This window comes from Onychostruthus taczanowskii, unplaced genomic scaffold, assembly GCF_017590055.1.
Source record: "Onychostruthus taczanowskii isolate IOZ18803 unplaced genomic scaffold, ASM1759005v1 scaffold75, whole genome shotgun sequence".
Lineage (NCBI taxonomy): Eukaryota > Metazoa > Chordata > Aves > Passeriformes > Passeridae > Onychostruthus > Onychostruthus taczanowskii.
This window is the reverse complement of record NW_024505339.1, coordinates 1,192,873-1,220,239: the sequence shown is the minus strand read 5'-3', so window position 1 is coordinate 1,220,239 and position 27,367 is coordinate 1,192,873. Positions and strand designations below refer to the sequence as shown.

General features: G+C 42.1%; 1 protein-coding gene across 3 annotated transcripts in view; it reads left to right on the top strand.

The window, feature by feature from the left end:
- The first annotated feature begins 100 nt into the window (after positions 1–100).
- The window catches only part of TAOK1 (TAO kinase 1), a 69,667-nt gene continuing 42,400 nt past the window's right edge, over positions 101–27,367 (top strand). The window contains exons 1-2 of one of the 3 annotated variants that reach the window (XM_041423171.1): positions 102–253; positions 670–671. The gene's annotated coding sequence lies outside the window, so the exon portion shown is untranslated. Of the gene's footprint in view, positions 254–669; positions 672–27,367 lie in introns of all 3 variants that reach the window. The other 2 variants (XM_041423172.1, XM_041423169.1) reach the window with 2 other exon arrangements.

Genomic DNA, 27,367 nt, shown 5'->3' with positions numbered 1-27,367 from the left:
GGCCGTGGTGGTGGTGGTGGCGGCGGCGGCTGAGCGCTCCGCCGCGCCCGCCCTGCCATCTTAGGTGCCGTGCCCCGCCGCCTTTGTGCCCGCCGCGCCCGGGCACCCGCGGGGGCCGGGCCCGACGCCCCTCCGGGGGCGCCTCCCCCCGCGGGGCCGCCGCCCCTTGCCCCGCTCCTCCTCCTCCTCCTTCTCCTCCTCCTCCTCCTCCGCGGGGGGCCGACCGGCGCTCCCAGCCCGGCTGCGGCGGAGGGTAAGGCAGGCAGCGCGGCGGGGGGGGGGGGGGGGCGGCCCGGTGGGGCCGGCGCCTCCCCCGCCGCGCTCTGCGGCAGTGCCGCAGGGTCGGGGCCGCCGCCGCCGAGCACCGGCGGGGGAGCGGGCGGCGAAATGGCGCTTCCCGCGGAGGGGCGGCCGCGGGCGGAGGGGTGTTCCCCGCTGTCAGGGGCCGCCGGAGGCCCAGGGCTGGGGCTGGGGCCGGGGCCGGCCCCGCGGCCAGGCGTGCCCAGCGCCGCGGCCCTTTTTGTCTGCGGCTCCCCCGGGGGCTCCGCTCGCCGAGCCCCGACCCCCAGAGGGGGTTTGGGGTCCCTGTGAGACCCGCGCGGACTTTTTGGGGTTTAATGTATTTTTTTTTTTTTTTTTCCTCCTCCATGCCCCTCGCTCCTCCCCAAGCGGTGAGTTTTCAGTGTATATACCATTTTGTTCGGTGCTGGTGTGGGATTTGGCTGAAAGTGACCTATTTTAAAGACCTTTTATTGCTCCCCCCTCAGCAATGCATGTGGCGGCCGATTCCGTTACCCAAATAGCGTTTCCCAACCATTTTAATTTGTCAGATTAAAACATCTCATGGAGGCTGGATTTCTGTAACCCGCGTGTGGGTATGTCGTTAGAAATATCTCTCACCCAGCTTTGCTGCAAGCATCTTTGGAGCATTAGAGTTGACCTTTGTCACTGTGAAAGCAGAAATAAATACCAAGGCGATACCTGGGAGATGCAGTTGTACCATTGTGTTGGGCGCGGTACAAGAAATGAGGTGGGGGGGGGGAGAGAGAACCAGAGATTAAAATGGTTGTTGTCAAATGTAGATCTTTACATGCCTTCGAAAAAAAAAATATGACAGATCGGTAACAGCCCTGAGGACTTCTAATATATTTTCTTAGAAAAACGTTTCATGTTTATCGTGCTTGTCTCTGCTGCTTATCATGGTATGGAGTATTTCATTAGGTGGCATTTTAGTGGCTCTGTTGGTTAAATAGCAGTTGCATTAACTAGTTGAACAAATTGTGTCCTTCACCTTTGACTATTGCATTTTGAGAGCCGTTACAGCAGTGTGCCCATGCATGCCAAGGGCGGATTAATAAGATGTTACCTAAAGGTTTGGATGTTATTGATTCCTTACTATTAATGCTATTTATAGTGTGTTTGACATGGCTCTTGTTTTATGTATTTGGATAAAGGTTATCAGCTTGGAGTGCTTCAGATGAAACGTTTCAAAAATACCACCTCAAATATATACATATATATATATATATATTAAAAAAATTGAACAATACAGTTAGGATCCTCAGTGTCTGAAAAACAGCTTTAGCAGATAGCACATAATAGTGAAAACCATGGAAAACTGATACATTTTGACACTAGGGAAGGTTTGTTTTCATATTTGAGGATTACAGAATAACAGCTTGTGTTGCAATAAATACAGTTTTTGGTATACTTTTCTTCAGCCTATATTTTCCTTGCCTTTGTGCCTTGCCTCCTCATAGTGTGCCATAGTTTCTGCTGCTTATGTCCAAGGACAAACCTAATCAACGATTGGCTTGAGCCTTCATATTAGATTCTCCACAACATTGGCCTAGTTCTGACTGGTATGTTTGCCATTTTTAGGACTCCTCTTCCTTTTATCCATGGGCTGAAATACATTGATAAACTTGAACCTCAGTTTGTCTTTTGAACTTGACAGAAGGTTTTTCTCCTCTGTTAGCAATATCTCGATGAAGAGAAGGTGGTTTTGATGGGACAGCCTAATTTTAAGTTCAATCCTGCTGAAATACAGCTGCCTGAAGTAAAACTCTTTGGATAGTTGGATATTATTTTAAGTAGACTGAATTAAGTGTTGCCTGTACAGGACCAGATGTTGGCATTAAAATTATGTGCAGATAAGGTGGCTTAGGCCTCAAGTTAGACTATTTGAAAAAGTTATCTATGTCCTGCTGTTAAATTCTGGTGTAAGCTAAACTGAAGAACTTTAAGTGTTTACTTGCAGCTAAATAACATTTCCAATTGTGCAGTTTTTATCTCTAGCTCTATTCACCATTTTTGTCTCCAGAATAACATGTTTTTAATGAGTAGTAGGACAGTCTCAGGTTTTATGCTTGGTGAGATTCATTAGAAGAGAAACAAATATCACACTAATAATTACATCTTCAGATGTATCCTAGTAGTGGATTTCCTGTAATGAGGACGTTTTGTAGAGAACAATAGATATGGCAGCAATTTCAGAGATTTGTTTTAAAGATGTTGTAGGTAGCTGACTCTGCACTAGTGAGTTCCACTTTGACACAACCCTTGCATACTCAACATTAGGTGGTTTCCAGGTACTTGGTTTTCAGGTGTAATTTTCTTTCTAGCAAAGACAGACAAGATATACTGCTGCTGTTGTCTCTCATGTCTGTCACTTCTGCAAGGATATATTTCTGATCTAACTTAGTAGGGAGTAAGGTCATTTGCAGAATATGTCTCATAGAAGTTTATTTTGTCAGTATAGGTATTTTGTTAAGTAAGAAGATAATTAGGGTGGATCTGGCTCTCTTTGTGATCCAGAAGTGGTGAGGAAGCTATGGTAAATACCACTTGTCTTATTCCATTCTCACTGTGTTTTGAAGAACACTCCCATAATCACTAAGATCCTATCTTAGAAGCGTTTTCTGTTGTGTTCCTGTTCATATTAAAATCATGTAAACAACATACTGTTAGATTGAAGTGCATAGCAGAAATTATAAAAATCTTTGGTGTTCCCAGGGGTGAGCCACACACTTGCCTTCTGAATGGCAGTGGTGCTGGGTGGCCATTACCTTTTTCCTGTTCAAGTGTGCTGTGTAGTGTCAAGGATTTTACTTTTATTTCCTTTTGTGAGCCTGGACAAAGGGAAGAGCTGAGCTTCAACCCTGGACTGGAGTCATGTCTGCACTGGAAAGTTTCCTGGGTCTGACAGCAAGGTTTCAGTTCTGTCCTCTCCTGGTTAACCATGCTTGGGACAAGCTTGCCTGTAACAGCACAGAGCAGGATGATTTAATACTTTGAGACCCACATCTGTCTTTTCTTCTGTAATATTGAGTGTGTCCTACTGTTCTCCACAAAGTGCTCGTTCTGGATGGACACAGTGCAAGGTGAAGCCCTGGTATGTGCAGCCTGGTGCTCTCTGGCGAGTTCCCCTTACTGAGGTGTGCAGTCCTGTCCCCCACCTGCTTCTCCACGTGTCATTCCATTGGCTCTGGTCTTTGATCCTGCACCAGCAGAAAGCTAACCTAAGGAAAAATACAGTTTTGTGTCAGCTTGGTGATCTGAAATGGCTCAGTGCACAGTGAGGTGAGGTTAGAGACCACCCCAGGGATTGGGCTGCACCTCCACAGCCAGCGATGAGGTTTAAAGACAGAGGTGGCTGGTGGCACTTTTTGCTAAACTTGTAGTGGTTTGGTGTCAGGATTCTTTGTTTTTATTGTCCTTTAACATGCTGAGGCATTGCTGATTATACATTGATTTCTCTGTGGAGAAGAGACTGAAAAAAATTCAATGGACAAAGGGTCAGAAAATCACTAATCCCCTCATGTGAAGTTCCAGAGGGAGAGTCCTTCCTGTGAAAAAATTTAAAATATAAAAACATGAAATCAGATGTGAAATTCAAAGTGTCTAAGGGGAAGAAGTGTGCAGAAAATAGTAGGAAAAGATAGAGAGCTATTTAAAAGCAGGGTTGGCTTTTACACACTATTCCTTCCTCTTTGCCTAAGTGCTCATTTACAGTGCAGAACATGGAGGAGGGAATACTTTCTGAAGGCCCTTAGAAACACAATGGACATTAGCCAGCACAGTGGGGGCTCCAAACGTGGTTTTTAAAGCAATTTTTGAACAAATACTTGATGATCACTGGAAGTACAGTATTTTCTTAATTGTGAAAGGGAAGCCATTAGGAACTTGTAACACTTGATGGGAAGTCAGTGCATTTTTACTCCTGGATTTTTTTTTCGACATTCTGCTAAATCTTTGTTTCTTTGCCAGAAGAAGAGGCAAGGTAGCCACTGTAAACAAAACATGAAATTGCCAAAGCAGCGATAAGTTTTGTCTAAACAGAGAAGATTTCTCCAGTTTAATCAGAGCTTGCTGAGGACAGATCTACAGCATTAGTTGCACACATATAGCTTGGAGGTGAGGTTTCCTTTCTCTTAGGGCTTGGTGAGTACAGTCCAACATGAGTTAAGAGTGATGATGGCTTCTTAATACAACTGGGCAGTAGCTCATAGTTCTGCCTGCTGTATTGCTTGGCTAGAAACAGTTTTGATTTTTCTTTAGGGGTCAGAATGGGGTGACAGCATGAGATTTACATATTGAGTATTGTCCTTAGGATGGAAAAGGCTTGAAATGTTTTGTTTGGGGGAGAAAAGTTATATCTTGAGGAAAAAAAGTAAAAGTCACAAAACTCTAAAGCTGGCAGGCTCTTCAGTTTTCTGTGCCTGTGATCTTCCAATGACCCTTATTACACTCCTGGCTATAGCCATACAAATATTTTCTTTAGAGTAAGATGTAATTTTATGAAAACAGTTTTCTCCTACGCTCATTGAGTTCAGCATGTTTACAGGGCAGCCTCCTATCAGAATGTGGGGGAACAGTGCCTGTGAGTTTCATTGGAAGCTTTTATTGCATGTCAGCTTTATCAATCCATATTTGAAAGGAAAATTTTTTGATGTTTACTGTTTATCTCAGAGATTTTTGCTATAGCTTTAGACTGAAAATCAATATGTATTACACTTGATTTCTTAAAATGTGAATAAAGTTGCTTTCAGCCTTTCACTTAGTTCACCTAAACTTTAAAACTTCTTTTACTTGTCTTTAGCCCTCTGCCATTAGTTGAGCACTACTAGACACAGATTTTAAGGGGTTAGGTCCTTAGGATCAGTCCTTCCTTTGCATTGCTGGTTCAGTTTCAGTTCACTCTGCTCTGGCCGATTTCTAATGTCTAGAAAGCTTTGGGCTCCAGGAGAATATGCAAGTGCAAGTATGTTGAAAGTGTAGGGATAATTTCTTGTAACACTTTTGGCTTTCTCCCCATCCATGTGTTCAGTCTGTTTTCAAGCACCCAGCAATCCTTCCTCTTTTGTGACATTCCACTGCTCAAAGGCAGTAACAGAGCCATGAGCCCATGCCCAGAGAAATGTTGTACTGAGATTTCTTGGAAAGAATCTCATGTGCTATTGCACATGTTTGTTATTTTTTGCCTCTTTCACCATTCTTAATATGCAATTCTCATTCCCCACCTCAGTCCCTTTTTAATTGGTGAGTGTCCCTCCCTCCCCAGCTGGGATGAGAGGAGAGGTTATTTTTGCTAGTGCTGTTTCTCAAATAGGCCACGGGTATCCAGTAAGTAGTGCAGTAACTTTCTCCATCAGTTTTTAAGGATTTCTCAAGCTGTGTCCCAGTGGCAGTGCAACATGTTTCTCCTTTAGTTCTGGCTTGCAGTTGTCACTAACATTAACTCCTCCCAGTTCCCACTTCCTTGTAACCCAATCTGAATAAAGATCATGGGATTTGAATGTGCCTTGCTTTGCTGCTGCTGCTCTGGATGTTTGGGTTGTCTCTGTGCTCTTGGTAAACTGTGTGCTGTGATCTTCTTTTTGGCTTTGCCTGTTTCAAGGAGCAGTTGACAGTTGTTAAAATCAGTTCTGGGCCAGCTGTGATTTGATGCGATTAAACTGTGTTAAATGTGTTCCAGAACGGTTTCCTGGCCTAGATAGCAAACTAGTTAAACCCTGGGTTTGGAATCTATTTTGGTATGATTTCGCCCTGTACCCCTAGGTAAGTTGTGTCCCTCTTTGAGGGTCAAACAGAACACAAGGTCTGTGCACAGCACAGCATCTTCTGCCCTTAATCCATCACTTTCCTCTGTCTCCTTGGGCTTTTTAAATTGGCCTTTGCATATCGAAGTCTTGTCTTGAGAATTATTGCTGGACTGACTGCAGTAATGTGGTTTTGCCACCCATAAAGACTAAGGTGCAGAGATCTGATTTTCGCTGGCATCAGCTGAGCTGGTACAAACCCCCTTTATACTTGCTTGGTGTGTTCAGGTATGCAGCCAGGCTCGTAGATTGGGGTTTTTATGATGGCTTGCAACTTCAGTTAAAAAAGAGGGTAACCTTGGCCTTGACAGAAATTCCTGCTGTCTCCTAGAAGTGCATGTCAGAGTTAGGGAGGAAATAATGATACATTTCAGAGGCAGTGCCTTGCAAAGAGTGCCAAGCTCCATTTTTATTATGGGTTAATTGCCATATAAGCAAACCCTGAACTCTTACCTGTGTTTTTGGCTTAATTTTCCTTCTTCCCTTTCCACACAAACCCCCCTCTAACCCATGCTTTGAAGTGTTTAAAACTAGGTTAGTCTCTGGCTGGAGGTGTGTGGTAGAACCTCCTTTTAATTCTTGCTGGGACCTGCCCGTTTTGCAGCAAGAATGCAGGCGAACCCATCTGAATGCTGATCATCTGTCCTTTGTGAGTGATGGAAGGTTATTTTCCCCTTCATTTGACACAATACATGGGCAGGGAAATCCTAGAGCATCTCCATTCCAGAAGCCACCCTGAGTGGCTGGATCTGTACAAATTGGAGTGCTCATGGAGGTGGGAGAAGAGGGCTTAGTGAGGATGCTGGGGCTGAATTTAGCTGGTTGCATGACAATCACTAGAGATATTTCCTTCTGCTCTCAGAAGATGTTGCTGTCAGCTGCTAGCTCAGTAGTTGACCACATTCTTAGCAGGTCAGCCTACACAGATGTCCTGAACTGACCAGAGAATTCAACATTTCTGTTGCTGACTGGAAGGACAGAGCACAGGGATCCAAACACTAAGATAATCTGTACTTAAGAAGACGTCTGAATACATGGCTTTTTATCCAAAATAAAATGTTGGATATGGAAGAAGGAAGTCTTCATCCTCACCTTTGCTTTGATTTCATTACAATACTGATGATGTAAATTTATTTGCAAAAACAAGACTGGGCAAAAGATTCGTTCCTGATTTGACAATAACATGCAGAGTGCTTTGAATACTAGACTAACGTGAAAATAGTTTACTTATAAAGTACATGATTTACCTTCACTAGCTCATAGTTAGTCACAAAACCATAAAGAACATTTAAAGAATTATTTGGTAGTTTATTGAATAAAAATTTGACATGAGATTTTTGATGCCCAGTTTTAAAAAATATTTTGGAAAAGCCTCTAAATTTTCCCAATTATTTTAGTGCTTTTTCTTGAATGGCCCTTATATATTTGAAATACTAATTAGCACATTATTTTAAGTCTCTTATGTTTTCCTCTGTTGTTGGAATTGGTAGTTGTGGACCACTGTACAGGTGGGCCATCACATTAGGCTCTGGAGTTTCTCCACAGTGGCTGATCCAGCACCAGGGTGTGTGATCCTCATTTGAATAGTCTTCCCATTGCTGTGGGAATCTCTGTACTGAAAAGTTAATTACTCTAGTGACTATAAATTGGTGTAATCACAATGTTTTTTGTAGGTATTACAAATATTTTATGTTTAAACAGAAATAGTTATAATTAATATTAATATGAGAGATGAAATATTAATACACAAATAGAAATTTAAGCTATAGCAAAGAAATATTATCTTACATATATGATGGTTTTATACTTTTCTGTGAATTAACAGGATAATAATAGTAATTCCATGCTCTGAATTTCATCCACAAATCTCAAGGTATTTCAAATGGATGATAAAAGCATATTTATTTTCCACATTTATGGGGTAGGGATACTGAAGTGCAGGTTGAGAAGTGAGTAATGCTCAGCATGGCTGGTGGTGGTGGGGTAGAAGAATTTGTCTCCTTGGTTCCCAGTTTGCATCAGCACCTCCCAGGTGTAAGGTGGAAGCAGAAGTGTAGGAGATGCTGCTTTGCCTTGGGGTGTGGTGGAGCAACACAGACCTCAAAAGTTCAGCAGCAGCACTGTCCCAGATCTCCCTCTGAAAGTCTGCCTGACCTGCTGAAAATGCAGAGGATGGGGTTTCTTGTTCCATCACAGGAGCACTGTGGAGATTTTTCTTACCATAATGGCAATTTAATGCTGGTCATGAATAAGCTGGCTAAATCTTGAAATTTTTAATATTCTTTGTTATTATGATGTGACTTTTTGCTGATTTTTATCTTTACATAAATCTGAAAAGGGCTTTTAATGCATTGTAAATCAGTCCCTGAACTTGATGAACAACAAACTAAATTTTTTCATTTTTGAAGTCAGTCACAGGGATAGCTGGGGGACTGCCCATCTAAGTAAAAAATATTCCTGTGCATATAAAATTGAAAGACTTGAGTATTGTCTGGACATTTTTATGGAGATCTGTGAGGGCAGTGTATCTTTTCACCCTGTTTGTGCAGTCTCTGCCACAGCTGAATCTCACCTTTTCTTCAGGGTCTAGTTATTGTGTAATGCAAATGCACACTGCTGTAAAAAGCTGAAAGGGTTCTCACCTGGTGCCCTGGGAAGGAAGAGGAGCCTCCAGCCCCTGTGCCTGTCAGGAATCCATAAGCATTGCAGGATGAGCCATTGCTCAGCTCATCACCAGTAACTTTCATCTGTTCTAGATTCTACTGTACCTGTCTCTGCAGTGTGGGGATTCGTTTAAGGCAAATCTATGCAGTGAAATAGCTGGGGCTTACCTGGAAATAATAAAATTAAGAATTTTGTTGTTTCAATCATCCTTTTAAACTAGAATAACCCCCAAAAAGCATTAAAACCTTGAAGTCTGTGAGTACCTGTGTGAAAGTGCTCAGTATTTTGGGATCTTGTTTTTCCGAGGGATTTTTTTCCATGTTGCCACAGACACGGAGTGTGAAATTTAGCAAGCTTTCTCCAAAAGCTGCTTTCAGCTTTGAAACGAATGTTACCTGTGCTGGTTTGAAGTAGTTCATACTTGTTTATTATGCCTGTTGCAAAATCTACCTACCTATTTACATAGGTGTTGGGGAAGCAAGGATGATACGGAGCAGCATGAGTGGAAGGAGAGGATGGTGTGAGTTGTGATTCTACTTGTCTGCTTATTTTCTGGTTTGGAGACAGTGAGCACCTGCTGATTTAGGGGTTTTCTGTATGTGATTTCATGCCTGTGATTAGCATTTCTAAGGACATGACACATACGGTCTCACCACTTAAATACGTTCTGTAAATATGTAAACAGAAAATTACAGAGATGGTCATTGTCCAACTGTCCTGACTGGTCTCCAGAGTCAACCCAGCAGGACTCAGCACGCTCCACTGGGCCCATCCAAGACAACAGAGCTCAGACTTCAAACTTAGAAGCAGAATTCCATCTTGTATTGGAGTTACCACCTGTTCTTGATGCTTCCTTAAAGGCAATTGCTTGTTTCATTCTCCTTCCTTTTAATCGTTGGGGCAGAAGATTGAGATCTTGAGATAGACACTGGAATGCACTTACTGTTTTACTGTTGGAGGTCAAATTCTATAGAGAACATCAGCTGCTTTACAGAAGTCTGTAATTGCATTTGATCTGAAATCAGCCATTTGTTAATCTGAAATCAGTCATTGTTATGAGAGGATTTCTCAGGGTAGTTGATCACAGAATATTCTGAGTTGAAAGGGATCACAAGGATCATCAAAGTCCAACTCCTATGCTCCAAGAATCCCCATCATGTGCCTGATATCTTTGTCTAAACACTTCTTGAACTCTCTGCCTGTGACTGCTTCCCTGGAGAGCTTGTTCCAGTGGCCAACACCCTCTGGATGAAGAACCTTGTCTTAGTATTTAATGCAGAGTAATAACAAGAGATTTGGGTTCTTGGGAGGAATGTGAGATCCTCTGTGAGGGCATATTATAAAAATATAAATATTTTTGGGGACAAAATCTGAGAATAATGCCTGGTTAGCTGATGTTCCTGGTGGAGCATTGTCCCTAAGTTAATAGCAAGTTTGGGTTTGTTTTGCTGCTTTGAGGAATTATTAGTGTTCTGTGTGAATTGAGCTTGTACATAAGGTAGAGATGGCAGTCTTCTTAGTTTCATGTTCAATTACCAAAAAATCACAGCAAAAGCAATCAAATGCTTTGTCACCATTGTGCTGTTCAGTAGGTATAAGTGGAACTATGTGACCATTGAATATTTAGGAACTTCCACTTCTGTAATTCTCTTTGTTTCTTTCCTGCCTTTTTTTTTGTTTCTTTTTGTTGTTGTGAAAATTAAGTCATAAATTGTTAGAGGCAAGGGGAGTGGTCGTGTGCTGTCTAGTTTGGTGTCTTAAATGGAGATTTTCTTCCAAGATTTGGCAGATATTTCTCGCTTAAAACCTGTTATTTTTGAGCTTGCCAGTCATGTCAGTGTGTTGGGTATTACATGAAGGGTAAATCTCCTTGTGACGTGGAGCAATGAGTGCACATGTTCTGGCAAGGGCCTTTCCTGAGTTTTAATAAATCCAGACAAGGAATGAACACCTTTTCACCACAAGAAGTGTGTTTTTATGCTGTGCAGGTGCTGCACTCTGCATGCATGCACACCTAGCAGTTCCTCTGTTCCTGGTGCAGCATGGCTCCTTGCTCTGCAGGAAGGATGCTGCTCAGAATGCCTGCCTCATACACAAAAAAATAACTTTATAAGTATTTCAGAAAGAGCAGCTTCCAATTTACTGAGCAATTTAAACATGCTGTACTTTGCTTTGTTTCATCATGGTAAAAGCCACTTGCCTGTGTAACTCCTAACCAACAATAAAACAGGTATAAACAGGCAGAAAACAATGTAGTGTTCAAGGTATCTCCAGAGGGGAACAGTAGCTAAACACTTTTTAACTTGATTTTGCTTAGTCTGGAAAGGAGTAGGACTTTCCCCTTCCCCATTTTCATGGGCTGCTCACTTGGGCCAGGGGTCTGAAGGGAATATTTAGTTACCCTCAGACCCACTGAGTTTTGAATTATCCAGAAGGCACCAGCCAGAAGCAGAGCTGGTGTTCTGAGCTCGTTTGGGGGAGAGCTGCTTCCCTCCTGTTGGGTTTTGCTTTTTTTGCAGGTGTGATGTCATCATTCTGCGAGGTCTGCGCCGCCGCGTCCTCCAGGAAAACAAAACAGGCTGACGAGACCTGAATGTCAAATGCAACAAACAAGCAGATCTGATTCTTCCTATCCTACCTCCCCCTTTTTCTTTGAAAGGAGCTTTCAAGCTGACTTTATACAACAGGAATTAGCTTAACAGAAAAAGAGAGCGAGAGAAGCAGTTACTTCTTTTCAGTTCTTACTATCAAGTTCTCAAAAATAACTCCTTCCTGCCTTGCTGGAGGATGGGATTCATGTTTTGTGCCAGATGCAAATATAGGGGCACTTTATGAATATCCAAATATTCCTTGTTTCTGAGATCTTTTATCTTTTAATATAATCTTTCTCTGGTTTTGATTATTTTGGAGATACTTAAATGAGCATTGCAGAATGTCTTCTTGCCATGCTTATGTGAATTTCTACCAGGGAACTGTTCCGTACATTTGAGGTGTTTGTATAGATATCAAGGTAGTACTTGCAGCAGCCTTCCACCAAAATTACTTTTGGGCCCTGGCCAGAGTCAGGGGAGCAGCCAAAACCAACTGCTGGGCTGATATAACCAGGATGATTTTTATTCAAGCTTTTGGAATTATATTAATATAAGAATGTATTGGAATTTTTCCTTCTTTCTGAGAGCCCTTTTGTGGCCTGGCAGCAGTTGGCTCTCCTGCAGCTTGTTAGCTATACTGAGCAATACAGCTCCTGTAAACAGGGATAGGTTTATTCTTTTTCAGGCTAGAGCTTTAGATATTCCCTCATTCAGTATGACTTTGCAAAATAATCTGCAGAGAGGTATTTTGAGGCTTTTGGAGGCTCTAAAGTGAATATTGATAGTGAGAGGATGGGCTGGTGGTCTCTGAGAAGCTGTCCAGCTGTAGTAAAAACTTCTGGCCAGTGAGCAACACTGGAGCTGATATTTTTTGCCCTGTTATGTTCAAGAACCTTAACTACATCTTGGTTGCTCTTTATAGTTTGTGTCCAAAAAGTAAATAGTGTTCTCTGGCATGGCCTGTTGAGCTCTCAGTAGCTCCCTGTCCAGCTGGGCTGCTCGGGTGAGCTGCATGCATGATGAGGGAGCAGTTCTTGCTTTTTTGCTGGTTGGTTGTTAGGGATATATCTGCCCAAGGTATCAGGAGGTTGTCCTACTTTCCCAGTTCAAAAATCCCAGATCCTTAGAATTTATAAAATGGACACCTGATGTTCCCTTTGTTTATTAGCCAACAGGAACAGTCAGAAAATAGCTCTTCTTGTAATACAGGAATTGTTGCTTGAAACTTTGCAGTTGTTTTTTTCCCTCTTATTTGTCTGTTCCTACTGACAAACAAAAGGCATAATCCATTATTCCAAACTGCTGAAAGAGGCTTCAAATTGCCAGGTATGAAATTATGCTGCTTGTTCTGTTACCAGTAGGAAACGGCATGTGAGATGTTTCAAAACCTACAGAGGAGAAAGTTCTTTGTATGTGTGAATTTAGTATTCACAAAAGGTGTCAGATTGACAACCGTGGAGATTTTGGAGATCGGAATTTTATTTATCCCTGGAGAAGGTGCAGTGCAGACTGCAGTAGTGCAAAAATTCCCTGTATTTTTCTGCTGTTACACCCTACCTGTGCCCTTCACAGGCAGCCTCTTGGGGTGAGGAGCTCCTCCTTTCTCTGTGCCCCTTCAGGGAGCTGGGTGACAAAAGGATGTGAGGGTGGTTTTTTTGTGTGTGATGTGGGTGCTTGTCTCCTGAAATCTAAAGAGATGTGGAAGGAATTTGATAACATCTACCTCTAAAACAGCCACTGGAGCAGAGACAGCCTTCAGCCCCCATGTTCTCTGACTGGAGGCAGGCTGAGAGTCTCGAGGCAGGAGATGTTAGTGGTCATGACTCTGTTATTCACCAACTCAGCTGTTCTTCTGAAAGCTTTACCACTCCAGTATTGGAACTCTAATGCAGCCAACTTCTTCTGCTTTGTCTAAAAACGTTCGATTAATTCTCCAGGGGAATGGGAAGTTCTCTAGGAGGTGTCATGTAAGAGGAGGGTGATGTGAGTTGTCCATTGGAGAAATAATATCAAGCCCTTTTTTCTGAGGGAAAAAAAAAAACAAAAAAACAAATACAAACCCAATACCAAAACAGACCAGCAGGTGACTGATTTTCAAAAACTTCTAACATCTCTCTGGCAAGATCCCTTGTGCCACTGCTCTCTTGGAACTGTCCTTGTGACTGTCCTTGTTCCCTCATGCTTTGCTTCTTCATGTCTTCCTGTCACATATTTGCAGGCCATTTTAAGGAGGCCCTTCAAACCATAGAGCTCTGTCCTCCTCCAGCTGTGCTGTGTGGTTACTGCTCTGGGTAGGAGCTTTAATCATCTGCAGCTCCCATTCTTCATTAGATGGCACAATTGTGTGGCTCTGAGCAGCATGGCTTAGCTTGGACCAAATCACTGACTGCCTTCAGATCAGCCAGCATGGCCCAGGCCAGGCCACAGCCTTCCAGCCCAGCAAGGCTTAAGGAGAAAAATAAGATCAGTTTAATTGGCTTTTTGTTTGCAACACTACTCCTTTATGTCTCCTGAAGATCAGTTCAGTCTTGGAATAGTCACCTGTTGGAAGCTTCCTGCCTCACTTCCTGAAAAAGCTGAGACTAAAGTCCTTGAAACAGGCAGGACAACCTTGTTTTCAGAAAGTCCAAGTGTGAGAGCTGGTTCCACCATATCTCAATTAACCTTCTGTTAAATGCACAGAAAATAGTTTTGTCCATGACTGAAGCAGTCAAATTATTGTTCCCCTCAGTTAAAGGGTAGGAGTGGAAATGGTTGCTAATTATTTCTTTTTATTCATTTGCTTTTGTGAATGATTGCTGAGAACAGCTGGATTAAGTGGCTTTATGTGTGAGCACACAAAGAACCTGTGAAATACAGAGGTGTTTGGATTTGTGCTGTTGAAATAGACCAATTTCTGATTACAGTTTTTCTGTCAAATTTAGGGTGGATGTGTTTCTACATGAGCTGAAATTGCCATTCCAGCCTTAAAATGCTGTAGCACTTGGTAGATACATACAAGTGGCTTAAGGTCTCTCCTCCTCTCTCCAGACCAGAAAAAAAGTGCTGTATTTTTTACTTGAGAGCTGAAGAGTTGGTGTGCCAGAGAAATTTTTTTTTTAAATACTTAAGAGTTAACCCAGGTAGAATGAATCTTGGGCATTAAACCTGCTTTGTGGGCCATGTTTATGAATGTTGTTCCAAGTATTTGTTTCAGGTGCAGATGTTGACCTACCTCTTTCATCCCTTATGTTCAGGACAATTAATAATACTGTCAAACCAGAAAATATACAGGTAATTTTTTAAAGCAAGTTCCTGGAGAAAAGGTGTAGTCATTTACTTTCTCTGTGTACAGAATGATATATCAACTCAACCTTTTTCTCTAGTGGAGAGGCAGTCATGCACAAGGATGTCTTAAGTCCATGGTTTGATGGACTTTTTAGGAAACTTCTAAGGAGAGATGTGCTGAATGTTCTAGGTGTGTTCCACTGCAGTGGATTCAACTCCTGACTCCACAGTGCTTGCAGGTGCTGGTGTTCAGGGAGAACACAGCACTTAAGCATTCCATGCATGTGTCTTCCTCCTAGCAATATATTTATGTGTATAAATAATGCTATAGGCAGGTAAAGTATAAAGGTGAATTTGTTTATGTTAAGTTCCATCAAGATGGAGACTCTATTTGCCAAGCACTTCCTTAAATGGGGGCATATTCCCCAGTGGGACCCATCTTTGCAGTGCCAATAAGAGGGTGAAGCAGCACTGAGTGTTGCTGAGGCATTTTGCAGCTCCTAGTGCTAGAGCAGGCAGTTATCCCTGGGGAGCAGCAGAAGATGCTCCAGCCCTGGACTAGGAGAGATCAGAAGGACTTTTTCCTGTAAGAGAGGCTCCTCTTGTTTCCAGTTCCTAGACTGTCAGGAATATGTCCTGTGTTCAGTGAATCATTCCTGGAGAGCACTCAGGCAGTGTGGAGGAGGAAAGTGCCTGGTGTGAATGCAGGAGGTATAAAAGTCAGATGAGAGGGGAGAGATAAGAATATGTCAGGACAGAGTACAGTGAAACTGGGACTGCAGAGGGGTCAGGGAGAAAGGAGCTGGAGCTGATGGAGAACTGGAGCTGGAGGTTTGCAGAAGAGGTGACTTGGGAGCCTGGGAGATGGGGAGGGAGGCAGCAAAAGAAGCTGGGTTGGCAAGGGAGATGGCAGTCTGAATTCTGACACTTCTAATTTTGGAATGCTTGCCTTTGTAACCTTAATAATTTTGTTCTAATACACCAGATACAAAAATTGCATTATATGTTCTGAGGAATTTGGTTACTATGGTAATGGGTATATAAGTACATAAGAGATGAGATGTCAGCAATCAGAACAGCTGTAATGTAGCACGCAAACCTGTGACTACCAGAATTTGGGATGCAGGCCCTTACAAACTTCTCCTGCTTCAGTCTCATTTCCCACTGCCAGGATGTGTGTTCCTATGTGAAAGTGGCATCAGAGCTACAACAAATCTTATTCTGGGGTTTTGGAATTTCAGCAGACATGCCCAAAAATTCTGGGTAAACAGACCATGTATCTTCCTTCTGTGCCAGGATGGGGAGGTCTCTGTTCTACCCAGCTGCTGAAGTGCAGGACAGATGCTGGCTGGACAGACCAGAGCATGTGGGGTGGGAGCAGGCTGCTGCTGCCCTCTGCTCTGGCTGCTGCCTCCCTCCTTGCTCAAAGGCCAGGGCTGGCTGAGCCATGGATGTGGAACTCATTCCCAGCGTCACACAACCAGTTTTCCCCTCCCCACTGTTGGTGCCTTGTCTAGGTGGATTTGGGGCAGTGCTGGTACCTGGTAAAGTCTGTGCCAGAAGCTGCTGTGTTTATTGCAGCAGTTTGGTGATGGTGAGGTCTTGCCCAGCCATAGCAGCTGGGGAAGATGATGAGGGAGCAAGAGCATCCTTGGGAGTGTCAGGCAGGAATGGGGGCAGCTGGTGACATAGGGAGTGCAAAGGATTGTGGTTCTTGCACACTTCTGATACCCTCCTCCATCTGCAGCAAGGGTATGTTTTCCATTCCTACCCACATGTATGATTTTAGAACCATTTCTGCAGTGTTTTCCATGGCTGGGGACAGTTGGGTTATGAGGATTATCCTCAACAGGACATGGTTTCTGGAGAGCTGGTGGAGCAAGCAGTGTCCAGGCTGGATGAGTACTGCCAGTACAGTCCATCCCATGTAGGTGTGGGTCAGGACACCACAGGGCACAGCAGCATGGTGGAGATTTCTTGAAGCCAAGCATAGTGCAATGGTGTAAGGTTGACTTGGTCCTAGTGAGGAAACTGGGCTGGAGGGAAGCTGCTGCTAACTTTTCAAGGTCCAGTCTTCAGACAGTTTTAAGTGGTGTTTTAGTCTTGAAGTACATGTGAAAGGACTGTGCTAATGGAATTTGCTGTGCAGAGATAGGAGACATTTTCAATCCAGAGGAGGACTGGAGTGTCTGGCAGGACTGAATGAGCTGGAGGATTTGCAGTATGGAGACCTGAATGGAATGGTGCAAAGTGAATGGTCATGCACTAGCAAGTATATAATAGCATACTGAATATAGAAAGATACATTATTATATAAAAAGATACGAAATAGAAAAATATGGCTTATTGGTTAGAAATGGAAAGATGCAAAAGACTTGAATATATCCCTTGATACCGTGGTGATTTTTAAAATGTAGTGCTACATATCTAAGAAATAAGCAGATGTGGAAAATAGTGATGGAGGATTTAAAGAAAAGAAAAGCTTCATTTGGGACAGATGTGAGGAAGGGCTGTTAGGATGGTCTGGGAAGTCAGTGCTCTCTCCTGCGTCATAAAGAGAGACAAAACTGGCTTTTTTCAGCTAACAGACTTAAGGGGACAGTGTTCTATCTCTCCTTGTGCTTAGCTCTCAGTATTGAAAAGGGAACTCTTTAATGCTGGTGTGGGAAAAAGAGTAAGGCAGTGTAAACTTGAGTAATAAATGTGTAAATCAGTCTTAATCAGTTCTTAATCTTAAATTGGTTCCTAATCAAAATAGGAGTGGGGTTCTGGAGCAGCCTTGTAATCAGAGTAGTGGTTTCGAGAAGTTCTCAGGAGTTGGTTATTGTTTGATGATTGGATTCTGTTATAAAGTTGCTTAAAATAGCAGGAGCAGGACTTAATTGGACCTTCAGTCTTGTGATCTTAACAATTCCATTGAGCCATACTCTGTATATCTGAGCCACAAATTGTTTTGTGTATTAGTTGAAATGATCATTTTCCCCATGAAAGCAGATACAACTCATAAAATTAAAAGGTTATGCTTGTTATCTTAATACGTACTGAGAACTATTTTTTGTTTGAAGTGAAAAGCATAAAGAGAAGGGATTCAGACCTTGCAGAAACCGGTGGAGAGGCATTTCTTCTAGTAGGTAGAATAATAAAAAAGGGGGATTTAAAAATTTTGGTTTTGTTTGGTTTTGGTTGTTTGCCTCTTCCCCTTGTTGTATGTTGTGTAGGAAATGGTTCTGCTTAGTCATGTGAAGACTGGAAAAAAAACAACCTGAGCTGGAGTAAAACAAATTGCTGTGACTTTGGGGAATTCCAGCAGGAAAGGAGGTGCTCACGGGCTCTAGAAACGTGTGACATAATTGCTCATTAAAGCTACCCCATTTATGGGCACAGATAATCTGGTAGCACAGATTTAACAGCTATAAAAGGTTTTAAACTCTTTTGAAGCTGAAATATGTGAACCCCTTTTTGAATGTGCTTTAAGTTACAGACATAGGTAAGCAGCTATAAATCTTCCTTGCACTGCCAGTGTCTTTGTGCTGCAATGGGTTGGTCATTCCTAAAGAACAGAATAATCTTTCACTGGTCATCTGTTCTGACAGGGCTTCTCTGCCTGTGCCCAGTGCTGAAGGGCCATCTCACACATGCACCTTCCTAGAACCTCTCCTTATTTCCCTGCAGCTTTTCAATAAACCTTTTTTTTTCTATTTGTGATAGTAATCCTGAATTTTGTAAAATCCTGTGTTAAGAGAATTTGACCTTTTTCATAGCAAGGTGTGTTTTGATGGTGCTTGTTTGACCCTAGAAGTATAGCAGCATAAAAATTGTCATGCAGGTTCTGGTACCTCGCCTGTCTGGTCCTATCTGCTGTCCCTGGCAGTGGTGACAACTTCAAAAGTAGCGCCAGGAGCATCCAGGAATACCTTACCTGACCTGACTGTGGATGTTCTTACTCATGTAAAAGTCTGGTTTAAAAAGCAGTGTTTCTGTCTCTTGGGCTCAGTGCCTCACAGTCATTTCTGCAGGTTAATTTTGTTCTTTATACCTTGATTGGTTGGATTCCTTCGCTCTGTTATAAGCATGTTGCTCTTACAGTTTATGGCTTCTCCCTTTGTTTTTGAAGTCTGAGCACTTATCATGACCTTATTTATGATTTTTAACTACTCTTACACCTTTTCTGCTCAAGCTCAGTTTTTTTTTTTAGGTATTTGCAACTTCCCATTTCTAATGCTTTTTTTACTGTACTTCCATTTTACTGCTCTATGTGAATGAAGAATAATCTCCAGCCATGGCAGAGACTTCTTCAAATACTGTCAGAAGTTCTGTATTATTTTTCTGATTGATTCATCTTGTTTTTTAAAAAAACCCAGTCTAACATTGTCTTTGGCATAATTGTGCAGTAATTTCTGCTGAGTTTTCTGCAGCAGGCTCAGCTCCTGAGTTATGTTTAGTTTAAGAGTAGATGTTTGCTTTATGGTTCTTTACTTTTTGACCTTTCATCTCTGTCTTGTTCATACCCTTTTTTAAGGTTCCTGTGTACTTTTTGATGCTGTCAGCTGCCCTAAATGAAACATGTCATGTACCTTTCCCTCCCATCCAGATTTTAAGTGCAGATTTAATGCTGGATTCACACATGATCTGTGGCCACTCTGGTTGCAAGAGCCTTTTCTCTTGTTCAAAATGTCATGTAATTATTATATGACCTCGGGCTTTTTTTAGTTTTGTATCAATTCAGAGGTGATGATTCTGTTCTCCACCTATGACTAATTCTCACAGTAATTTTGTGTACTTTTTCCACTTCTTTTTGAATATCCTTTTGAGTTGTTCTGTTCTTTTAATGACATGTAGTCTAGTGTATAAATGGTTCGTTTTCTGCTTCTTAGTGCAGCACAGTCACCAAGTGATTAGCATGTTGCTCCCACTAATTAATAGTTCAGTTAATTCTTCTGTTCAGTTTGGTTGCAGCCGTTGTTGGGAGCTTCTGGAGCAGCAGCAGCTGCTGCAAGGGGACAGCAGCTGTGACAAAAGCTGTACGTCACTCTGGAGCTACGTCAGACTTCAGGGCAGCTGCTTACCCGTCCCCATAGGTCAGTAATGTTTAATTTAAGTGTTTATGGAAGGACCAGCTGTCTTGGTCTGTGACAGCACCTTACCTTATACCCAGTTATCTTCTTTGTGCAGGTTATTTACTCTCTCTCCTGTTCCCTTGTTCTCCTGTGTGGCTCTTTGTCAGGCTGGGTGACCGCCTGAGGCTTCTCGTGTTGGTTTGTAAGATTGCTCCTGCAGAATCTCACAGAGTTCTCTTGGATTTTTCTGTTTGTGTTTGGCTTTATTTTCGACCTCAGGTTCTTTCTACCGGCATCAGTTTTGCCAGGTTTATACTTGCTCAAATAAGAATCTGACCTGTGGACTGGAGGGTTGGACACAGCTTCTTGCAGGAGTGGGAGTGTTCTTCTGCACTCCAGGGAATTCATTTGCAAGCTCAATTTAAACATTTTTTCTTTTTTTTTTTTTTCTGATTGACCAGAAAGACTTTGAATTGCTTTCTTTCAGGCTTCTTTTCAAAAACTATGGTGATACTGCCACTTTTTAATTACTTCTTTTCTCAAGGGTAATTATCTATGTTGTGAGCTTTAGTAGCTTATTTCTGAGTTATTTATGCTGAATCCAAAATAGCTAATTTGCTTACGTTTACTCTATTTATTGTTCTGGGACAGAATTGCTTAGGGGTCAAGAAGAGGTTTCTTTAAACTCAAGTCCCATTAGGCTATCTGACTAATTTTTTTTAAGGACAGCTGGAGTTTCCCAGTATTTTTGCCTCTAGACTTAATTGACTCTCATCAACTGGCCTCTTGCTAACCTCTTCCTGGCCAGTGTGCTGCCAGCACAGCATCTCCCACACTGGGTCCCTTATAACATGTGCTCCTTGGTTGGAGAGAGGTGGCCATGGAGAGCTGGCTAGGTGATGCACTTACAGAATGATAATTAATGTGATGCTTTACGTTAATGAAGGAAAAGAGTTGGCAATGACTGTGAACTTACTGAATTGCAAAAGAAGGGGGACAGAAGATTTCATTTTTTCCAGTTGCCTTCCTCATAGCTTTGCTGGCCTAAGGAATCACTAAATTTAGAGCTGACCTTCTTAATAAATGTACCACAACTATCACAAGCAAAGACATCCAGGAGATGTTAGTGCTGAACATGTCAAGGAATGGTGAGCACTTCTTGATATTATGGGATATTCTGCTTTAAATAGTAGGGGGGAAAAAAGCAAGGTTTGCTTTAATTTTTCTCAACTGCATTGGTATTGTCTTTTAGATATATTATTTAAGTGGTAGAGTCAGTCATAGATTTGGTGTGAGTGACATTGTAAAAATTGTCATTTAACAAAACTAGTCTTTTCAGCAGCATAGGTAGTGTTAGGAATGTTTGTGTTTGCTTATAACTGACATAGGAAGCCTGTCAAAAGAGATTTATTTGTTCAGAGTATCTAGTCTTTAATGCAAGAACACACTTACCCGGCTAGTTATCTTTTAAATTCTTAGAAAACTTGAAAGATTTTGGAAATAATTAAAAATAAATATTTACACCCAGCCCAGAAACACAGATCCTGGGCTTGTCAGAGAAGGTTTGGGAAATACAACTTTCTGACCCTTTTGTTAGTGACATTCCTGGAAAGTAAACACCCAAGCAGAACAGCTCAGCTGGATCAGAAAGTGTGCTGGGGTAAGTAATTCAAGGAGTTGATGATGGACATTTTAGTGTCAGAATCTTGAGAGGAAATCAAAGTAAGGCACAGAGTCTACAAGTACACGTATAAGAGAAATGCAAGCAGTGCTCGAACATAAAAGTGTCTTCCTGAGGCTATTCTGTGAAAAAGTATAATGAAAGAAAAAAAACAGAGGTAGAAAAGCAGAGAGAGAAAGAAAAAAAAAACCTGCAAAGAGGTTTTTTCAGGATAGAACTATTCCTCAGAAATCTTTCAAAAATAAATTGAAAAGGGAATCTTACAGGAATGGTAGGCTTTTTTCCTTGTCAGATGAAGAAAGAAGGACTGAGTGGGGAAGAAAAGCCTGTTTGAACATAGATGCTCACACAGACAAAAAAATTGCAAGAATTCACTGTAATATCCAGGTGCAGATTCATCTTATCCTTCTAATCTATTCCTTGTGGAAATACCTGGGTGAGGGAATGTGAAAGATGAAGGGGACAGCATTTCATGCCTGTTCTTTGCTGAACTCCTATGGAGAAGGTTCTCTGTTCCTTTGCTGGAAGCAGAACTTCTACAGATGTGTACATGGGGTTAGAGACCATGTGAAATGCCCTTGCTGCTGTAAGGCAAGTGATGGAAGTGTCCAGCATGGCTCTAAGATCTCACCTGCTTCAGGCTTTGGCAGCAGAAGGGTCTCCTCACCTGGAGATGAAATGATTCTGTCTTTTCCCTTCCCCTGGAGACTGGCAGAAAGCAAAGGAGAATCTCATGTACGTGAGCTTGGAGTGAAAAGCAGTGTGGAAAAGAATCTCAGTGGTGCTTCCCATGCTCCACAGGTACCTTCCACAATCCAGTTTGCTCATCCCATGCCAGGTGGTTTTGTTCTGCTTGTAATTGGCATTATTTTAGGATGATCAGTTTGGTGACAGCTTTTTGGATATTTTTCTGAGTATTTAGCATTTTTCTAACAGTTTCGTGTAGAATGTCGTTCATCTGCACCTCCCTTTTCCTTAATGACTGACAGCCCTGGTGGATCCAGTGTGGAGAACAAATGTACTGAAAAGAATGATTTTTAAGATCATTAAGAGAAAGGCAAGTTCATTACTTTGTCAGCATTTTTTTGTTTGAGCTGCAGCTCACGACTAAGTGGTAAAAGTAAGTGAGCAGGATCCCAAGGGGGATGTCCCTTGGTCCCCTTTGCAGGGCATGGGAGAAGTTAAATGCCCCTTGCTGCTTCTCCAACCTTTTCTTGTTTCATTTCCTGGATGGTTTTGTTTTGTTTTGTTTTTTTTATTTTTTTTTTCCTTAATTGCCACTCTAGGAAAAAATCCAAATTGCAGAACTAGGAGGGGAAAAAAAATAACATGTAGCTTGGTGGGAGAGGCTTAGCCAAGTACACAAGGAGTCTGGGATATGGGGTTTTGCATGAGTCAAGGGATTGCAATTCCTGTCTGTTCTGAGAGGTTTGAGGTGCTGATGGACCTTCCATTGTGACAGTCACTGGAACACATCTGTCTTGATGCCATCTGCCTGGGGTCACTGAGGGTGGACAGGAAGCGGATTTTTAGCTATTCAAGGAAACAGCCACCTTCTGCTGTGAGCAGAGTAACTCTTCTTCCATGTGTTCAGAGCATGTTGAGGCCCTTGAGAATTACTCTGCTTTTGTCAGAACATGGAAAAAAAAAGGCTGACTGGGTGGAGCAGAGCCTGGGTTAAAAGGTTTGAAGAAATGCAAAGCAATAAAAACCAGTGTATATAGTTTTGACAAGCTTGCTGAGGGAGGAGTGTGGTGCAGTGATCAGGAATGTGCTTTCCCAGGAACCATGAAGGACCTGATGAACGTGAGTCCTCTGTGTTTGCTGAGCTGTGCAGAAGGATGGGTACAGTCTTGGATCTGGCAGTACCACACTGGCTGTAGATTCCCTGAATTTCGGAGGAGCCAACAGAACTCCTTCTGTCTGTGCCCTTGTGGAAAGGCTCCACCACTGGCTGGCACCTGGCTTTTGGGAACAGTAAATAAAGTGATAGGACCTGTAGTGGGTAATTCCTGCCCTTTATCTTTCTGGGTAAGGTAACTCCATGCATAGAATTTGTCAGGCTAAAATTTTAAAGGCTGATTTAAAAGCAGACAAAATTAAGTCAAGGGTAAGAGGCATCATTCCTAAAGTCACATATATCAGCACTGCCTGATGGTTGTTCAAGTCTTCTGATGCTGAACCTTCATCATCTTTTCTGCTGTGCTCCCATGAACTGTACAGCCCTTCCACTTCCCATTCCAGGTTAAATTCTTACTTTTCCTAGACTGCTTTCATCTTTTTTTTATCTTGCAAGCTTTTATTCTGAGTTTATAGAAATGGGGAGTGATTTGTCTGCTGCTTCCAAAAGAATTTGTACTTTCAGGTCAAGTATTCAATACTACAGAAGAACTTTTAAAATTCATTATTTTAAGCGTTCTTATAATCTAATCATTCTTTAAGCATTCTTACCATCTAGCTCTTACTTCAGGCGTAGTTGCAAGTAAAAGAAAAAAAACTGAAAGTCAGTTCTTTCAATAGTTTCAGTTTATCATATTTAGGATAGTTATGGAAATTCTCAGTGTCAGCTGGAAGCCATTCAGGAAATTTTTAATAGTGTGTTGAGAGGATAATTTAATCTCAGCTTCATACATTCCCTGGATCTGACCCATATGCAAGTAACAGAAAATCCCTTTTCCCATTTTTGATAGTTGTATGATGACACTCATTCCCCGTCTTATTTGATTGTGCATTAGATCATGCCAGAGAAAATTACAGTAAGATGTAGCAACTGTTTGCACTACCAGCAGTGCAGATTCTTAAAAAAAAAATCTAAATATCAGTTTCTAAATAAAGTTATATTGTGGTGGGGAGTTGTTTTTTAGTGGTGTGAAGGGTGTTTTTGTTGATTGTTTTATTACTTTGAGTAAGAAGATCTGCAAAGAACCAGTAGTTTTGTGTGTTGAATATTCACTTTTTAGTCCTTGCTGTTATTGTCAGCTGTGATGATCATAGGGGCTGTAACTGGTCTCCTGCTTGGTTTGTTTGTTTTTAAAGTGTCATATATATTCTGTGAGGGAAAAACACAGTGTAGCAATGTTTGACAGCAAAGAGAAGTTTTTATAGATGTTACTGTGCTAAGTGTATGGGATACCAGATGACTGTAACATAAAACAAGATTTATGTCTCAAATTGTAAATAACTTTGTTTATAGTTCAGTAATAGAGGACAGCTTTCCTGTTGGCCTCTGTAGCCATTGTGGAAATCTGTGTGGTTCTTGTTCCCAGTGAAATGGGGAGACACAGCATGATGGATGCAGAAATCTGTTTGTTGTTTCCATTTTGTGCTCACATGATATTTGTTTAGCTCTGGTTCCCATATTCTTGTTGGATGTGTTAGTTCCTTGAAATGTCATTTGTAGGGATAAAGCGTGCTGCTCTTTGATGCTAATCATCTACAAGTGTGTGGTGAAATTTGGTTTCTGCAAACTTTTGAACCCTCTTAAGGAACTAAAAATGCTTTACTGTATCTCATGGTTAGTGTAACCAAGTACTTTCTAGTCACTGTCACTCGTTGAGTTGGTCTGAATGGGAACTTGAGAAATAATATGGACAGGTGATAATCTTAGTGTGTGATTCCCTTCCCTTCTGCAGGGAAGGCCAAGCACATTCTCTTAGTACATTGGTGTGTATTACCTGAAAATGGTTATCTGTGACACTGACAGCTGTCAGAGTTTAGTGCAGTGTGGACAGATTTTAATTTCTCTCAGGTCTCTGTAGCATAGGACTGAAATATGCACTTTAATTATGGCAACTGACCATTTCGAGCTTTGCTTGTTCTACTCTGCAGCATCCCAGGGGATGTTAGTCACAGGGGTGGGTCTTAACTTGAGCTTGAGATGACATGGCAGGAGGCAGAAAACTCCAAAGAGAACAGGTCTTATCCCATGCTCATCTTCAGTTTTCTTGTGTCAGAGGTTCAGGGGGTGTGTGTGTACCTTTAATATAGCCATAATTACAGGGATGTAACATCTTATCGATTCATAGACTTTTGTGGATATGTGCATGCGGTTTCTGCTGACTGATAGTTGTTCAGATGAAAGTAATTTGATAAAACATTTTGGCCTGTAGTCAGTGTCATTTACACCAGTAATGGTAGCCACTAAGTGTAGTGAGTTCAGACTACTATGTGGAAATAGAGCTGGGCCAGTCCTGTGCCTTGGTTATTGCCTGGTTTGCTTTGAATATTTCTCATGTTCCTACACCACCTTACTGGTTAAGACTGAAGTCCCTGGTAGTTGTGTTTATGCAGTGCAATGTTTTCTTTTCATATGAGTGACACTTAGGAAAAAATGTGGGTTTATTTTTTCTAATTTTAGCAGCCTGCAAGGTGGCCTGTAGGTAGTCACACAAAGTCAGAGGGTGCCATATCCTGTTTGAAGTGCCTGTCCCTTGGCCAGAGCCAGGATCCAGCCTGATCTGATCTAAAGTGAGATGATCAGTGTCATCCACTGGGAACAATTGTATTTAACAGTATAGCTGCACCAATCAAAAAACCCTGTAGTGAATAGACTGCACTGGTGGAACAATGTAAAATACCCAAGTGCAACTTGACTGTGCTTCAGAAAACCGTCTGCCTACTGGTATGTGATTTAATTTTCAGGGCAGTTTAGTTGTAGGGTTGATTTTTTCGTTTTAATCCTAAGTCTCGCCTGTATTTTTAATACACTTAAAATAATGCAATGGCTGCTTTGTGTGCCACTTCTCCTGCTTTCCATTTCCCCACAGCATTCAGGTGTCATTACTGCAAGGCAGGAGGCAGAGCTCTGCTGCTGGCAGTGCTGGGCTTTGGCAGGCAATGCCTGTTGTCTGGGTAAAAAGAAGAGGGAATTTAATATTGTAGCATCCATAAAAATGGGAGCACTTCATTAAGCGAGACTGTGTAAAGCTTTCTTATGGATGGAATTTACATTAATGCATTTTTACTGCTCCATCTGAGGAGATCAGATGATAAGCACAGTGTCATGTACACGTTTGCAACTGTTCTGTTAAATAGATTTTAATACTTAATCGTTTTTTTTTCTCATGCATTTCAAAGCAGCAATTATTTCCAAGGATAAAGATAATGAAATTTTTCTTGATGTTCTCAAGAATAAAAGGGGAAAAGTGTATTTTAAGGTGTATCACGGTAGGTGAGGAGTTCTGCTCTGTCCCATCCCACGCCTCTGTGTGTTGTCAATGGGCCTGGTAGGAGTTTCAGCTGCAGGAAGAAATGTTCCTGTCGATGACATTTCAGAGGCATGCTCAGAAAGGACGCCAAGAAAGAGTCTGGTGGCTGGTTTGGCGTGGGGGGTCGCTGGGGAGGGGGAGAGGGCTGTAATCCATCTCGGTGCGGGCGCAGGGTTTTCCCCTCGCGCTGGCTCCCACACGCACGCTCGCTCACGGGGACGTGTGACTTCTGGCCATGTTAGCAGGTTTATCCAAGCCTAGCCCCTCTGACTAACAGATGTAGGGAAAAGGGCATTCTGGGATTGCAGCAGTTGCTTTTGAACAACAATGTCCTTTTTGTAAGAATCTGATGCTTCTTAAAAGATGGAACATGACATCATTACCGTCGATCCAAGAAACATTCCTTCAATAATACTGAGTGTGCTCTGGTTATCAGCTCCCTTCCCCCAGCTCCTTTCTCTTGCTTTTCTGACATGCTTTTTGTCTATTGTTTTGTTGGGGGCTGTAAATGTGAAACAGTTGTCTTTCAGTGTTATGTGGCTTGCTAAAGCTGGAATCAAGTGGAATATTGTTGATATATGAAAAAGAAGGAAAAATAACAAAACCCCACTTTTCCTCCAGCTTTCATAAATGTAGTGTGCTTCAGGTATGGGCTGAGCTAGAGCTAATTATTTCCCTTCCCACACGGTATTAGTTAGGGTGTTATGCAAGGGAAGGTGGGGATATCACAGTCCCATTCGTGTGCATCCCACTCGACCTCCCTGGCAGCTGTGTGCAGATGCTGGTTCTTCCAAGGCTC